At 44.6% G+C, this 12,940-nt stretch overlaps 1 protein-coding gene across 5 annotated transcripts in view; it reads left to right on the top strand.

The window, feature by feature from the left end:
• The window catches only part of sgms1b (sphingomyelin synthase 1b), a 163,056-nt gene that overhangs the window by 37,141 nt on the left and 112,975 nt on the right, over positions 1–12,940 (top strand). The gene's annotated exons all lie outside the window — the stretch shown is intronic.

Below are 12,940 nucleotides of genomic sequence, written 5' to 3'. Positions count from 1 at the left end.
ATCCATGATGTAGCAGGTGGTTGAACCAGTAATGTGTAGTGTGATTGAACCTTTTGCTAATAAACCAACTAGTTCTTAATAGCAATGTGTTGTTATGAATTCTTAAGCAAGGAACCCATGAAGCCAAATACATTACAAACATCCTTTTAAATGCTCCAGTGACTTCCATCGCCTGAATGAAAAGTCTCTTTACAGTAATGGGAACATTGAATAAAGTCAGTTTTCACTGCTATAAATTGAGATAATTTCTTCTCAATATTGCTTTCTCTGGCTGGAGAAAAAGAGGGAAGAAAAAGTAGTGCTGAAACCCAGTAATGGCAGCTGACCTGCCATGCGGTAATGGGAATGCTTTCTGGTTTGTAATTAATGTTTTGCTTGACGAGCTGAATTTCTATGATGGCGTTACTACATAGAATTACATAGAATGTGCAGCACAAAACAGAAACGGGCCATTTGGGCCAACTGGTCAATGTCGGTGTTTATGCTCCATACAAGCCTGTACATCTTAAACTGTCCCCTTCAAGAGGAACAGTGACATTTTTTTGTAAATTTGCTTCACTGTGAAATGACAATGATGGAGACTGGAAGTGATTTGTACATGTGTTACATCACTTTCTACATCTATTGTACAATGGGATCTGCTGATTGCTTTTTGGTATTTGTAAATGCAGTTCGGTATCAGTATTACTGAACAGACCAAGGAATGTGCTCATGGTACTAAGTATTCCATGATCTGTTTAGTCGTTCTTTGGTATCAAGGAAATAGGCATCTGCGACGTATGGTTTAATTTTTAACTTAACTAGAATTTATATTGCTGCTTCTGTAGGATGCAATCACAGTATTTGCAGTCATCATAGGCGGTCCCTCGAACGAGGCGGACTTGCTTCCACGAGTTCACAGGTGTTTCAATGAAGGACCCGATGTTCCAGTTCTGAACTCCAATCGAAGGGGTGGAAGGTGACTGTGCATGAATTTTTTTAACGTGTGGTGACCGTTGCACACCAGCCACCACACGGGCTTGACAGAGCTAGGCCTTTATCCAGTGGCAAGGGTTAGCCAGGACGACTGGAGACCTGCTCTGCTGCACGGACCTAGCGCGCGCACACATCTCAGTGTTGGCTGGCCTGTGCTGCCCCTAGGCCCTCTGCTCTTCTGGGCCCTGTACCCACATTTGCCACACCTCTGCCACAATCTCTTGCCGCTCCTTCGCCACAAACATGCACCGCATCTCGCCACGATCTCTCGCTGCTCCGCCGCCAAACATTCGCTTCTGCTACGCCACGATCTCTTGCCGCACCTACACCACAAACTCTCGCCGCTCATCCGTCCCGATCTTCCCACTCTTTTGTACCTGGGCCCCGCCGATGTTCCTGCCATGCTCCAAAACGGCGATCAAGGTTTTGATGACGTCGCCCATCAAAATCGTCGCGCACTTGGAGCAGCTCGCGCTGGAGGTTGTATGTATACTATATCCATCTTAATCATGCGTTGTATCTTATGCTTAAACTATCAATGTGAGCTGTGGCTCAGTGGGTAGCACTCTCTCCTCTGTCAGAAGGTTGTGGGTTCAAGCCCCTCTCCAGGGACTTGAGCACAAAAATCTAGGCTGACAGTGCAGTGCATTGTTGGAAGTGCCGTCTTTTGGATGAGACATTAAACCAAGGCCCCATCTGCTCTCAAGTAGATGTAAAAAATACCATTTTGAAGATGATCAGGGGTGATCCCTGGTGTCCTGGCCAATATTTATCCCTCAATCAACATAACCAGATCATTTTTTTTTTTTTTGTTATCGCATTGCTGTTTGTGGGAACTCTCGTGCGCAAATTGGCTGCCGCATTTCCCACATTAAAGAGTGACTACACTCCAAGAGTACTTCATTGGCTGTAAAGTGCTTTGAGACGTCCGATGGTCATGAAAGGCGTTGTATAAGTCCAAGTCTTCGATTTGAAAATCTTTTTGAAGATCAGTAAGTGACAGGGTAGATGCAGAAAGGATGTTTCCTCTCGTGGGGGAATCTAGAACTAGGGGGCATAGTCTTAGAATAAGGGGTCGCCCATTTAAAACTGAAATGAGGAATTTCTTCTGAGGGTTGTGAATCTTTGGCATTCTCTACCCAGCGTGCTGTGGAGGCTGGATCATTGGACCATCTCAGCCCGGCACGAGGTTGAAAAAGCCATCCAACAACTGAAGAATAAGTAGTCACCAAGAGTAGATGGAATCCCTGCTGAAGCACTAAAACATGGTGGCGAGGCACTACTGGCGTGGATCCATGACCTCATCTCTCGTGGAAGGAGGAGCTCATGCCAGGATATTTCAGACGCTGTAATCGTGACCAACTTCAAGAAAGGTAATAAATCCGCCCGAGGTAACTACAAAGGAATCTCCCTGCTGTCGACCACCGGGAAAGTCAGCGCAAGAATCCTCCTGAATCGCCACCTTCCTGTGGCTGAAGAACTCCTGAGTCGCAATGCGGATTCTGCCCATTAAGGGCCACATAGACATGATCTATTCCACGTGGCAGACACGAGAAATGCAGGGAACAGCACCAACCCCTGTACATGGCTGCCTTTGACCTCACAAAGGCCTTTGACACTCAACCGTGAGGGATTATGGAGCGTCCACCTCCGATTCAGCTACCCTCAAGTTTGTCACCCTCCTCAGCCTGCTCCACATGATCCTGACCAATGGATCCACAACTGACCCATTCCACGTTCGGACCGGGGTCAAGCAAGGCTGTCTCATTGCACCAATGCTCTTTTTTTTTAAAAAAAATCTTCCTTGCTGCAATGCTCCATCTCTCCCTTGGCGAGCTCCCCTCTGGAGTGGAGCTAAATTACAGGACAAACGGGAATCTGTTCAACCTCCGACGCTTCCATGCAAGATCCAAGATCGTCCCATCCTCCATCATCGAACTACAATACACAGACGATGCCTGCGACTGCGCACACTCGGAGACTGAACTCCAAACCATCGTCAACACCTTCACCTAGGTGTGCAAGAGCAATGGGTCTTGCACTGAACATCCATTAAGACAAAGGTCCTCTACCAACCTGCCCCCGCCACACAGCACTGCTGCTCTTTCTTTCTTTTCTTTCCTTTCTTTCTCTCTCTCTCTCTCTCTCTCTCCTTCCTTCCTTCCTTCCTTCCTTCCTTCCTTCCTTCCTTCCTTCCTTCCTTCCTTCCTTCCTTCCTTCCTTCCTTCCTTTTTTCCTTTTTTCTTTTCTCTTTTCTTTTCTTTTTTCTTTTCCCTTTTCTTTTCTCTTTTCTTTTCCCTTTTCTTTTCTCTTTTCTTTTCTCCTTTTCTTTTCTCCTTCTCTTTTCCCTTTTCTTTTCCCTTTTCTTTTCCCTTTTCTTTTCCCTTTTCTTTTCCCTTTTCTCCTTTTCTTTTCCCTTTTCTTTTCCCTTTTCCCTTTTCTTTTCTCTTTTCTTTTCCCTTTTCCCTTTTCTTTTCCCTTTTCCCTTTTCTTTTCCCTTTTCCCTTTTCTTTTCCCTTTTCTTTTCTCCTTTTCTTTTCTCCTTTTCTTTTCTTTTCCCTTTTCTTTTCCCTTTTCTTTTCCCTTTTCTTTTCCCTTTTTTCTTTTCCCTTTTTTCTTTTCCCTTTTTTCTTTTCCCTTTTTTCTTTTCCCTTTTTTCTTTTCCCTTTTTTCTTTTCCCTTTTTTCTTTTCCCTTTTTTCTTTTCTTTTCTCCTTTTCTTTTCTTTTCTTTTCTTTTCTTTTCTCTTTTTTCTTTTCTTTTCTTCCCCCCCCCCCCCCCCAGGTTATCAAAATCCATAATGAGGCTTTGGACAATGTGGACCATTTTCCATACCTTGGGGGCCTACTGTCAACAAGGGCAGACATTGACGACGAGGTCCAACCCTGCTTTGTGTGCCAGTAGAGCCTTCGATCACCTGAGGAAGTGTTTGAAGACCAGGACCTCCAAACCCGGCACCAAGCTCATGGTCGACAGAGCAGTGGTGTTACCCGCCCACCTGTATAGCTCCAAGACATGGACTATGTACAACAGGCACCTCAAAACACTGGAGAAGTACCACCAGCGCTGCCTCTGCAAGATCCTGCAAATCCATTGGCAAGTTAGGCACACCAACATAAGTGTACTTGCTCAGGCCAATATCCCCAGCATTGAAGCACTGATCACGCTCGATCAGCTCTGCTGGATGGGCCACATTGCCCGCTTGCCTGACACGAGACTCCCAAAAAAACAAACTCTCTACTCTGAGCTCCAACATGGCAAACGAGCCCTTGGTGGGCAGCGGAAACGCTTCAAGAACACCCTCAAAGCCTCCTTGGGAAAAAATGTAACATCCCCACCGAGACCTGGGAATCCCTGGCCCAAGACCGCCCAAAGTGGAGCAAAAACATCCGGAAAAGGCGCTGAACACCTCTACTCTCTCTTCGCCGAGAGCAAGCTGAAGCCAAGCATTGACAGCGGAAGGAGTGTGCACGGCAACCCAGGCACCCCACCCACCTGTTCCTTCAACCACTGTTTGTCCCACCTGTGACAGAGACTGTAGGTCTCGCATTGGACTCTTCAGTCACCTGACAACTCATTTCTAGTGTGGAAGCAAGTCATTCTCTACGCCGAGGGACAGCCTATGATGAGGTGTAGAGAGGATGTTTCCTCCCGTGGGGGAAACTAGAGCTAAGGGGAAGCCCATTTAAAACGGAAATGAGGAAGGATTTCTTCTTCTTGTGAGTTCTCTACCCTCGAGAACTGTGGAGGCTGGATCATTGAATATATTTAAGGTGGAGATAGACATATTTTTGAAGGATAAGGGAGTCCAGGGTTATGGGAAGAGGGCAGGGAAGTGGAGTTGAATGGTGGCGTAGGCTTGAGGTGCGAGATGGCCGACGACTCCTGTTTCTTTTCTTAACCCTTGTGCTACAGATGGCTTGAAGCTAAGTTCAGTTATGTCACTTGGTGATTTTACAAATGGGGTAGTATAAAATTGCAGTTGCACGATATTTTTAACTTTTTTCTGCATTTGAGTGGAAAGTCTAGCCCATGCTGTTAGTAAGGCTGATTTTTTTCATGGAAAAATTTGCAGAGATCTTGGGCAATCAGGTGAATATCAAGACAATCATGCTCTGGAAAGCCAGAATTAATGCAGGGCTGAGGAAGCGGCAATACTCGCTGGCTGTACTGTATTACAGCTGCTCGCAGCGAAAGCTGAAAACCAGCTCAAATACCAGGCAAGCAACCAAATCCCCTGAACCAGAAATCTGACAAAATAAATCTCCGACATTGTCAGCACCTCTTCCCCAATTTCTGTTGCGCTCTCCGGCCCAGTAGAACGATCAATTATATAAAAAAACATGCCTTCGACAACTAAAGTAGTCTATGAAAATCGCAAGAGGTTAAAATGTGACAAATCACGAATCTTATCCTTGAGTGACCAAGAAGCAGCATCTACATCTCACTCCTGGCTAAAGCAAAGGGCAATAACAGAAAAGTTGAGGAAGCTGAAATCCGAGGCAAGGAACTCCAAAAAAATGGACCTTGATGCAGTGATCTAGGACATATCGCCTGTGCTGATCGCCGGCATAAGGCCCATTTAAAAAAAAAAGTGATTTTCCACTCTGCCTTACCCTGGTGATGTCAAATGGGCGATGTGATTTCTCCTCGATCTCACGATCGCCCAAAGAAAACGGAAGTAAATGGGGGGGGAAAAAAAGCTTCCCTAGCAACGCTATACTGTGCATGTGTAGCTTGATTTTTTTTTTCCAGGTTGATGCTCTTTCCTGTGTTTTGAGGGGTCAGGGGTCATCACATGCTCAGAAGCTCAGAGCGAGACACATTTGTGGTCTGATTTATCTGATATTAATCGACATGGATGGATCAGTTGAGCGGCGTAAGACCAAGCTCTTCAGCAAATGAGGCCCTCGTGAATGCTGTCAGCACCAGGTAGGAGAATATGACACGGGTTGGGCATGGGAAACCTCCACCCCATGCATGTCTGAGGATTTGGTCTGACATTGCCGATGTGGTCACGTCGGCCTCTAATGAAACGTACACACCGGACCAGTGCCGCAAACGGTGGAGCAGCCTACTGGCAGCTGCGAGAGTAAGTTGAAATTTATATTTATGTATTATTTAATCTAAATAGTAACTAGCATCTGCAATGTTATTTGGTTACATTTAAACATAACTAAATTATGAATAATTTTATGCAACCCCGCATAAAGTTAAATGTTGTAGTGTGAAATATGTAACGTAATGCAAATTTGTAATAAAACATTTAAATCTGTCAGTCTTAAATTGCTTGATCCATTTGCTTATGCCGTGCAATGTTATCGTATCATTTACAGCAGAAGATCTCGATTAATACTCGTGAGCAACGCAGGACGGGCGGGGGCTCTGCCATAATGCACAGTTTAAGTGCTTACGAGGAGTTGGTGGGGCCAGAAAGCCGTTCGGTCACATCCTGTGGTATGGCCAAACCCACCCTTGAGACATGTGAGTAATGAGAAATGTGCAATGTGTGAATCGTTAGTAAATACTGAAAATATCGTAGTTCACATGTAATGTTATGCAATTAAAATGTAATTTAATGTTATGCAATTACAATGTAATGTTATGCAATTATAATATAATCTGATATATAATTGTGATGTACTATAGATCTTCGAATGAGGTCATGTTAAACCTGGTGATCACTTGTGCATATGGAGTAATGGAAAGCATTGCAATGTTTTGAGTTCGAGAAAAATTGTAATGCAATGATTTGAATTGTTAAACGTTGTTTATCAAATTAAAGGTCAAGTGGTCGTCGAGTCAGTGGAGTCCACTACCACTGAACCGTCTCCAACATCGCAGGAGGATGAAGAGGAGGAGCCACTCGCTGCACACTCCTACTGCTGTGCTTCAGCAGGAGGAGGAGGAGACAGAAGAAGAAAAGATTTTTTTTGTGGGGAGGAACCACCTGCGCCATCTTGGTTGAGATGGAAGAAGCACTGGGACCAAGCGGTGTGCAGGTGGCGACGCCAAGGCGGGTCATATTGCAAACGGCGAACCCACGGAGGTCCGGTCAGTGTGGCGCGCAATCTCCTGCCTTGGAGGGCCAGACAGAGAGCTTGATTTCCCTGTGCAGGGAGACGGTCGCGACCTTATCCAGGGGTTTGCGGGATTTTCTGCGAACTGGAGCCAGTTTCCAGCATCCTGGAGTGAGTTCTGCCAGAACTTCTCCGATTGGTCTTCTAAGTAGTCACAGACTGCTGGCTGGACACGGCGCTGCACCCCAAGGTGTCTTGTCTGCTCGCAGCGACACCCCGAGCATGCAAGCGAGTACGGAGGGCACAGTTCCTCCGGACTCGGAAGTAGAGCCTCAGACTTCCGCTTCCTCTCCGTCACCTCCACCGCGGCAGGAAGTCTTGACATCTCACTCTGCACGACGTCTTGGTCTGCGTAGACCAAAACGGGCGGGTGGGGTGCGAACACTGGGTGGGACAGGATCTGGAGGGAAACCTGGCCACAGGTAGGGAGGGGGGAGTGCTTCTCAATAGTTCACTTGTTTTAAAATGTTCACTTGTTATTATCACTTTATTATTCTCGTTATTGTTACTAAATTGGCCAATTGCATTCAATAGTTAAATGTTCACTTGTTATCATTACTTTTCACTACATTATTTCTGAAATGGTCACTTATCGTTACTGAAATGGTCACTTTGTTATCGTCACTGAAATGGTCACCTGTTCTTTAAAATGTTCAATTTCTTCTAACGTTTTGGGGATTTTGAGGGAAGGGTGGGTTGCTGCGGGGGATGGGGGGGTTGGAGAGAGGTTGTTGTACATTAGTTCTTAAAAAAAAATATTCTTATGTTTTCTACAACTTTTGTACCATCTCAAGTTTTACAATGTACAGTTCTTCATGCAGATTTGTTCAGTTTACCCATGGAATATCATTAAATAACTTCACTACGTAAAAGCTATTTACTAAATAATTCCAATATGAGATCTATTTAGCATAAATAAGGTGATATTTATTTAGCATAAATAAGGTGATAATACCTATTTATATTCCCTGTCCCAAACTTCTGAGTACAATTTGCTTCAATTTTACTCTAAATAATTCAGAACAATTCTCCCCCTTCCTCAGAAACTAAAAATGTGCCCATTTGCCCCTCTAAGGCCCTGAAAAAGAAACTGGTTTTGAGCACTCTTTTGGGCCTTGAATTGGCCCAGCGAAGTGCATGCTAGGTGCCGAAAGTTGGGATGGGCCTTGTGTGGGCGATCATCTTGGCGATCCAAGTGGAAACTTGGGGGCCTATTTTTCTGGCGATGTTTCGGGCCGAGTTTCCACTTTTTGCTCAAAATGGGCGATAGAGGTCTGTTTTGGGTGATAGATGGGGGATGTGAAGTGGGAAGTCTAGACCCATGTTTCTAAAGGGTGAGACTGGGTCTTGCCAATTCCCCACCCGCCGCCCTCTACTTCCGTGTCCTCTTGGCCATCTTGTCGAGAGTTTCTCTTTTTCTTCTAAATAAATCATCCTTCATATACTAAAGTTGTCTTGTGGCAAATGTTATAATTGCTGGTGTGTTAACAATATACAGTGAATTTCTAGAGATTGTGATACTGCATGGTGGAAAAATTGATTAAAGATGGCTCTCTTTCCGCATATTGTTTTTAAAAAAACAATGTTACTTTCTTTTGAGTAAAGCTTATTTCGGAGAGCTGTTAGTGCTGTAACAACCTTGATGTGCAAAACGTTATTGCTTTGTAAAGGAACATCAAGTATCAGTTCATATAAATGCATAGGAATTTTTTTTTTACACTTTGTACTGGCCTGAGACTGACCTCCTTGGAGTGCAATGCAAGGCAAGCAGACTGTTGACTGAACTTGGCGTTGAGCACTATGTTTGCAGATATACATGAACAGTACTCCACTGCTTGACCAGGTACATTTTCATTTTGTGACACAGCCTTTCAACATGAAAGTTGACGACTTGCATTTATATAATACCTTTTAACACGCAAAATATCATGAGGCACTTCAGAGGCATAAATGGAGACCTTGAGCCACAGGAGATCTGCAGAGGGTTGTCAAAAAGCTTGGTTATGGAGGTGGGTTTAAAGGATTGTGTTTGAGGAGGAGAGCGTTTGGAGGGGTGGGGGGGTGGAAAATTATAAAATATGGGTCTTGAGCGGATGAAAACACAGCCACCAATGGTGAGATGGCAGGAGGGATGCACAAGATGCCAGAGTAATGGGAATGGAGAGCTGTAGGGCTGGAGGTTGTTACAGGGAGCGGGAGTGCCATACCCACAAAGCAATTTAAACATAATGATTAGAATTGGAAGTGTTGGGGGACCAGGAGCAGGAAACTATAGACCAGTTAGCCTAACATCTGTCTTTGGGAAAATGCTGCAGTCCATTACTAAGGAAGCAGTAGCGTGACATTTGGAAAAGCTTGATTCAATCAAGCAGAGTCAGCATGGTTTTATGAAAGGGAAATCATGTTTAACAAATTTGCTGGAGTTCTTTGAGGATGTAACGAGCAGGGTGGATAGGGGAGAACCAGTGGATGTGTGTTTGGATTTCCAGAAGGCATTCGATAAGGTGCCACATAAGAGGTTACTGCACAAGATAAAAGCTCACTGGGTTGGGGGTAATATATTAGCATTGATAGAGGATTGGCTAACTAAGAGCAAACGGTGAATCGGAATAAATGGATCATTTTCCTGTTGGCAAACAGTGACTAGTGGGGTGCCGCAAGGATCAGTGCTGGGTCCTCAACTATTTCCAATCTCTATTAATGACTTGGATGAAGGGACTGAGTATCATGTAGCCAAGTTTGCTGATGATACAAAGATGGGTGGGAAAGCAAATTGTGAGGACACAAAATCTGCAAAGGGATATAGACAGGCTAAGTGAGTGGGAAAACATTTGGCAGATGGAATATAATGTGGGAAAATGTGAGTTTATCCACTTTGGCAGAATTAACAGAAAAGCAAATTATAATTTAAATGGAGAAAAATTGCAAAATACTGCAGTGCAGAGACCTGGGGGTCCTTGTGCATGTAACACAAAGTTTAGTATGCAGGTACAGCAAGTAATCAGGAAGGCAAATGGAATGATGGCCTTTATTGCAAGGGGGATAGAGTATAAAAGCAGAGAAGACCTGCTACAACTGTACAGGATATTGGTGAGGCCACACCTGGAGTACTGCTTACAGTTTTGGTATCCGTATTTAAGGAAGGATATACTTGTGTTGGAGGCAGTTCAGAGAAGGTTCATTAGGTTGATTCCTGAGATGAGGGGAGGTTGGGCCTATGCACATTGGAGTTCAGAAGAATGAGCGGTGATCTTTATTGAAACTTACAAAATAATGGGGTGGGGCTCGACAAGATGGATACAGAGAGGATATTTCCACTCATAGGGGAAACTAAAACTAGGGGACGTAGTCTTAGAATAAGGGGCCGCCCATTTAAAACAGAGATGAGCAGAAATTTCTTCTCTCATCGGGTTGTAAATCTATGGAATTCTTTGCCCCAGAGAGTTGTGCAGGCTGGGTCATTGAATATATTTTAAGGTGGAGATACAGATTTTTGAGCGTTAAGGGGAGCAGGCAGGGAAGTGGAGCTGAATCCATGACCAGATCAGCCATGATTTTATTGAATGGCGGAGCAGGCTCGAGGGGCCAAATGGCCTACTCCAGCTTCTATTATGTTCTTGGAGCCTATTTAGATAAGCAGTGACGGTGATGATGGGTTAGCGTGATTTGCTGTGGGATAGGAAATGGGCAGCAGCGTTTTGGATGAACTGAACTTTATGCTGGATTGTGGACACCAGGCTGGCCTGGATAGCATTGGGATAATTGAATCTGGAGTTGACCAAGACAAAAGTGGCAGATTGATACGGCATCAGCGGATATTAGAGCTGGATGTAGATGGTCTTTATGATGGAGAGATTATTGGGTTGGAAACTTTGCTCAGTTAAAGAAGGTCCCAAGGTCAGCCTGAGACACTGAGTGGAGAGGGAAGAAATTGGAGGCAAGGGAACAGTGGGGTGGGGGGGGGGGGGGGGAAATGATGGCTTTGATCTTGACACTTTATTTAGAGGAAATTGCAGTTCCTCCAAACCTGGATGTTAGTAATGCAGTCTGACAACACTGAGGCAGTGGAGGGATCAAGACAGATGGTGGACAATTAGAATTGAGTGTTGTCGGCATGCGTGTGCAAGTCGATCCCATGTCTGCCAAGGGTTAGCAGGTCGAGGAGGAGTGGGCTAAAGAGATTACTTCCGACGGGCAGGGGGTTGGGGGCAGAGACAGCTCTGGGGCAACCTCCAAAGCTCTGAGGTGGGAAGAGAGGCCATTGTTGGAGATGCTCTGGGTACAATTGGATAGGTAAGAATGGTATCTAGTGTGGGCAGTCCCATTTAAGCTGGGCAGTGGAGACGAGATGTTGGAGGAAGATGTTGTGGTCGACAATGAAGGATAATACACCATAGTCATAGTCACACAATATGTTTGTGGCTTTGGTTAGGGATGTTTTGGAACCATGGCAGAGTAGAAACCTGATCTTCAAATGGGAATTTGCAAGAAAAATTGGCATGAATTGGGCAGTGTCAATTTTTCAAGGACTTGGGAGATGAAAGAGAGATTGGAGATGGGATGGTGGTCTTAAAGAATATAGGGCTGGATTTTTCCTAAAGCTCCCTACTGTCCGATTGCCGCCCAGAAACACCACTATCGCTGGCGCAAATTTCCATAATAAAGGTAAAAAATATTGCCCGGTGAGAAAATGGATCTTGCACCAACATTCTCAGTGGTAAAAGGCGAAACTAGGTAAAACGGGCGGCTCTTACCGGAATGGACGGTAAGTACTTAAAAAAAAAAAAAAAAAATTTAGTCAGAGGCTGTGGGTGGGCCGAGTAGGGGGGAAAACTCGTATTTTTTCAATTAAACAAAAAATAAAAAGTTATAAAACATTCTTGACACTTTTTAAAAAAAAAAATTTAATTGCTGCTATAGAATTTTTAAAATAATTATATAAAACCTTTAACTTGCCTTTCTTTGCAGGGTACTCACCAACTGCACTGTTTCAGGCAGCTTTTCGGGTGGTTTCCTCAGCGGTGCTTATGGGTCCTCATTGAGGCAAAACTTAGATCCTGGCGGTTTTCTCGGTGATGCACGTGGGCGGTTTGCTCCCCGACGGTATAATATAATATATATATTTTATATATTATAAATAATGAATTTTTGCTGTGATTTTTCATCAAAAAACAGCTGGACTGCTGAGAAAACTGCCGAAAATGTAGGTGGAATTCTAGCCCAAAGGGTGGGTTTTATTGAGATGGGGTAATGATGGTTATGAAAGAGATGGATATAGGACCTGAAGAGAGGCAATCATTTCCATTGTCAATGATCATAAGGGTTAGGAATGGAAGTTTGTGGCTAGCTGTAGCAATTGGGGTCAAAGGAACAGGAGATGGTTTAGTGGGCAAGATGAACTTGGAAAGGGTATGAAGGGAGAGAGATGTGGCTGCAAGACTAGGGCAGGGGATTGGTGGAAGTTTGGCTTGGTAGGCAAGGGAGAGAGGGAGTTGAATTAATTGTCTCAAAGAAATGCAGGAGGTCATATTTTTGGAGGCATGAGTGGAGCCGATCTCTGGGAGATGGGTGATAGTGGGGAAATTAAGCTGGGGTCACCTTTGCCTTTTGAAATTAAACCTTTTGATCTGCAGAAGATTTCTGAAGTAGTGGTTTTGACAGACGAGAGGGTGGTCTAATGGTGCTTGATACTATTCAGCCAAATCTTGTGATGGATGGCTATAATCAGTCGTTTGCCAGATGTGCTCAAGTTTGCCTACCAACCCCCCGGGATTAGAGAGGGTGAAAATGAGGACCATACCAGGGCAATGACCAGGAGAGAGTAAAGATTTTGCTGGGGACAAGAGCATCGACTGTAGAGGTGAAGGGGTCAGTGAATTGTCCGTT

This window comes from Pristiophorus japonicus, chromosome 3, assembly GCF_044704955.1.
Source record: "Pristiophorus japonicus isolate sPriJap1 chromosome 3, sPriJap1.hap1, whole genome shotgun sequence".
NCBI classification, from domain to species: domain Eukaryota; kingdom Metazoa; phylum Chordata; class Chondrichthyes; family Pristiophoridae; genus Pristiophorus; species Pristiophorus japonicus.
Note: the sequence above shows the minus strand (reverse complement) of the source record. Positions and strands in the feature narration are given on the sequence as shown.